General features: G+C 43.0%; 1 pseudogene; it reads right to left on the bottom strand.

Annotated features, from left to right (window-relative positions):
• Window positions 1–840: 840 nt before the first annotated feature.
• Window positions 841–1,912, bottom strand: LOC142448037 (annexin A2 pseudogene; annotated as a pseudogene).
• Window positions 1,913–4,534: the final 2,622 nt, after the last annotated feature.

Here is a 4,534-nt window from a genome sequence, read left to right as displayed (position 1 = left end):
TATAGAAGGTAGAGATATAGGAATGGATTTTTGGCTTGCAGTTAATTCTGGCCCCAATCTAAGAACAATTAGTTCTTATGAGATGGCACTACTGGATATGGCAATAAAACTTTAAGCATTCATTTTCCAGTCCTTTACAGTGAGGAGCGCTAATGTATTTAAAATATCTGAAAGCCTTCTAGGAACTTCATAGGTGCTCCGGGAATAGCAGGTTTTATTTGTGTGCCAGAAATAAGAATAAAAAGAATATAACCTATGACACCATGTTAAAACTAACTACTATTATGAAAAAAATCAATGAGTTGTACCACTCTCTAGCATCAAAGGTAAATTTTTGTCTGTGGGTGAATGAAGTTCTGTCCCTGAAAACCAAACAAAAAACAGATAAACAACATAGGCATACACAAAGCCAACTCAAAGCAAAAGAAAAACAAGCCATGAACAAAATAACCCAAAACACAAACCAGTAAAAACCCTTACAGATTTGAACAAGCAAAATTTCAGAAATTAGCAAGATATTAGAGCCAATATCTACTTCAAAGGTTCTTTTTTTTTTGTTGTGACATACAAATGCAGTTTATTGATCTGTTTATGACACAGTACACACCAGGCAGAGCGTTTCACATCACAGAATTCACTTTCAACTCCTTGGAATGTTCATTTCTTTGGCTGAAAGGAGAGAGAAACTGGGAAAGTCGGGCCACTAGAATAAGCAGGGGTGCTGGGGCACTGCTGACGTCACAGGGACGGGCTTGGGGCGTTAGTCGCAAGCGAGTTTCCTAAAACTGTTAGCTGGAGGTGGTGGGAGCACCTTCTGGGGCCCCGGGAACATCTCGCACTTCAGTCGTCCCCGCCACACAGGTACAGCAGCGCTTTCTGGTAGTCGCCCTTGGTGTCTTGCTGGATGAAGTAGTACAGGGATTTGCTGTACTTTCTCTTGAACTCAGATCTGATTTTCAACATGTCCACTTCACTGCGGGAGACCATGATCCTAATCAGGACCTTATCACGGGTCCCCTTGCCCTTCATGGAGTCGTACAGTCGGTCAGCAAAGTACAGGGGCTTGTTCTGGACACACTGGACCAGGTTCAGGAAAGCGTTTTCCAAGTCTCCCTTCACTTCCTTCTTGATGCTCTCCAGCATGTCATAGGGGCTGTAGCTCTTGTACCTCTCGAACACTTTCTGCAGGTGGCACACGCTCCGCTCGGTCATGATGTTGATCCACTTGGGAACGTCGGTTGCTTTCCTCTTCACGCCAGCATCGTACAGATCCCGGGCATCCTGGTCAGTCAGTTCATAATCAATGACAGAGCCGTCCTCTGCTCTCCTACCCTTGGCGAGGGCGACCATCAGCTTGCCGAAGTCGCCGGATGTGTCGGAGACGATGTCCTTCTCCAGGTCAGTCTTGTACATCTCCTTGTAGACTCTGTTGATTTCCTGCAGCTCCTGGTTGGTCCTTGAGCAGATGATCTCGATGAGGGAGTCTTCATCGGTGCCCAGGCCCTTCATGGAAGCTTTCAGCTCGGACACGTCATACTGAGCAGGTGTTTCCAATAGGCCTAAAATCACCGTCTCCAGGTGGCCAGATAAGGCGGATTTCAGCGCTGATGGAAGTTCCTTTTTGGTTCTTTGATGGTAAGCGAAGGCAATATCATGTCTCTGTTCATTGCTGCGGTTGGTCAAAATGTTGACAATGGTGACCTCATCCACACCTTTAGTCTTGATGGCTGTTTCAATGTTCAAAGCGTCCCGCTCAGCGTCGAAGTTGGTGTAGGCCTTGACGGACCCTTATGCACTTGGAGGTGTGGAGTGATCTCCCTCCAAGCTGAGCTTGCACAGAATCTCGTGGACAGTAGACATCTTGGAAGAAGCTGGGCCTGGAGCCGAGAGCTGCTAGCGTCCCCAGATGCGGAGCCCAAAGGTTCTTTTAAATCAAATTACTTGAACAAAATCTCCCAATTTGATACTCAGTTGTGTTGCTGGCACACTGTATATTTGCTGATAATTAGTTATGATCACATCCTCATTGTGGAACCAAGCAAGCATCTTCTCTCTCCAGGGACATGCCAGGGTCTTCTGACCATCACAGACATAATGATCAGCAACGCTACCATCTTTGAAACAGTGTAAACACCTAGAGACATCAAATTGCAGCTTCCTTTGTTCCCTCAACCCACTAATGGAAAACTCTTTAAAACATCTACCATAGGAGGGAATAACTCCCTCCCAAACCCAGAATTGCACTGGGTGGAGGAGAGCTTTTGTAGTAAGCATTTTATTTTCCCCACTAGGCAGGCATCCAACACTAAGCCCTGCCTCAAACCCCCCCCCCCCCCCCCGCACCTCTCACCCTCTGGGTTAGTGCATCCAGTGAACTCAGTGAGTGTTTTTATAAAAGCAGTTTCACTAGAACCTCCTTTTTTTGTGATGGCTGATTTAAGAGAACAGCGTGCGCCTGTGAAATTTTGTTTCCTGCTACAAAAAACATGCTGTAGAAACTGTTGTGACATTAAGCACAGCTTACAAGGACAGCATTGAGAAAAACTCAAGTGTACGAGTGGTTTTCTTGTTTCAAAAAATGGTGAAATGTTGATTGATGACAAACCTCTGGACTTCCATCAATTTCACAAACAGATGAAAATGCCAACTTGTAGTGCATTTGGTGTTGTTCCACCAGGTCAGACTGTTAATCAAGGTTTCTATTTAAAGGTTCTGAAAAGATTTAGTATCAGTGTGCCACAAAAAAGGGTTAATTTGTGTCAGACAGGGGACTGACTGGTTTTGACACCATGGCATGCTCAGGCAGCATCTCTGAAAATAGCATGCCTCCTTTGCCCCAGGCACCCAGCTTTCCTGACCTCCCTCCTTGTGATTCTTTTTGTTTCCGAGAATGAAGAAGGACATGAAAGGACAGCTATTTGAGGAAGTAGAAGAGGTGAAGGAAAAAAAATGAGGGAGGTGCTGTCAGTCATGCCAACAGGTGAGTTTGAAAACTGTTTCCAAGAATGGAATCACAGATTTGACAATTGTTATAGGGTAATGGAAAATACTTTGAAAGTGATAGGTAGTTTTATAAAAAGATTAAATGCATAGCTTTTAAAAAGTAAATCCCAGGGGTTTTTTTTTTGGGGGGGGGGTACCCTCTTGTATGCTACTTCTCATGGTTGCTAAATGCTTGTTTCTAGGTTTCTTGCTGATAAGATTCTTCTCTAGACATAACAACTACCAATTAAACAGGTGCTTAATAAATATCTTCTTATTGATTAGAGCATTATTGTACTATTTAAGCAGATATCCTGGTAAGCTTAGCAAAGGAGGAAGAGGCTTAAGATTTTTATTTCCCTTTGATAAACAATCTAGACCATGCCCCCACGACAAGTTTGAGTCCTTATATTTCGGTCCTAAAAATCATATGAAAAATAAACTAAAGTGACGACCATCGAGACTATTCCAACTCCAAGTGGACTCTACAGGACACGGTAGAACTACCCTCATGTTTAGTTGAGACTGTGATGGTTTACAGGAGTAGAAAGCCTCATCTTTCCCCATGGACCAGCTGTGGTTTCTAACTCCTGACCTTGCAATTAAGACAAAAATGTAACCCACTAGGGCTTATTGACCCTAAGGTGACTTAAATTATTTTATGTCATCTACTTGTGTAGTAGATTAATCAAGCATTGGAAAATCTTGTCCAAATAGTAGATCTATGGTCCAAACTGTGTGTTGGTGAATACTGTTGGTTATAAATACCTTGAGGTTATAATAATGAATTAAATAATTCACTTCATTCTCTAGAGCACCTAATATAACCTAGGAGTCTTTGGGTAGTGCAAATTGTTCATTGATCAATGGAAATACTGGAGACCAGAGATATCTCAGAAGAAAGGTCTGATTATCTACGTCATAAGTATCAGAGATTAAAAACTCTATAAAGCACAGTTCTACTTCGACACATATTGAGTTATTATTAGTTGGCGGTAACTAGTTAACAACTGGTTTGATATAATCTAGGTATATTGCTAGAGTTAGGAAAACACATAATCTGTATTTAATTCCTCTAACTATATAATTGAGTACAGATTCTCCTGGTTTATAATGTGTTGAGTTAAGGCAAACCACACTCTGACCTTTGTTTTGTACCTCATGCCATTAGGAATCCACAACTGGTCAGCTTATTGTTAGCGTAAACCAGCCTTTAACATCCAAGTGGGGCCATAGGCGCAACTGTATCGTGATAATATATAAAGATCATCGTAAAGTCATAGAACATAGGTAAAGAAGATAAAACAAAGGAGTCAGACACATTTCATAGTAGCATGCTAGGAAGGGGAGGGCCTAGGGGTACACAGGTGACAAGAGGGGTGGATCATAGATTCAAGATAGCAGCTTAACCTTAGTTGTCCTTGACTGGGCTTGACTTTGTGTCTGGGCTCTCCTTGGGGACGGGGGGGGGGGGGGGGGGGCGTGGAGAAACAATCCACTATCTTTATCAGCAGGGAATGGGTCCCACCTACAGTGGGACAGACAGTAGTGT

This window comes from Tenrec ecaudatus, chromosome 5 (genome assembly GCF_050624435.1).
Source record: "Tenrec ecaudatus isolate mTenEca1 chromosome 5, mTenEca1.hap1, whole genome shotgun sequence".
NCBI lineage: Eukaryota > Metazoa > Chordata > Mammalia > Afrosoricida > Tenrecidae > Tenrec > Tenrec ecaudatus.
Note: the sequence above shows the minus strand (reverse complement) of the source record. Positions and strands in the feature narration are given on the sequence as shown.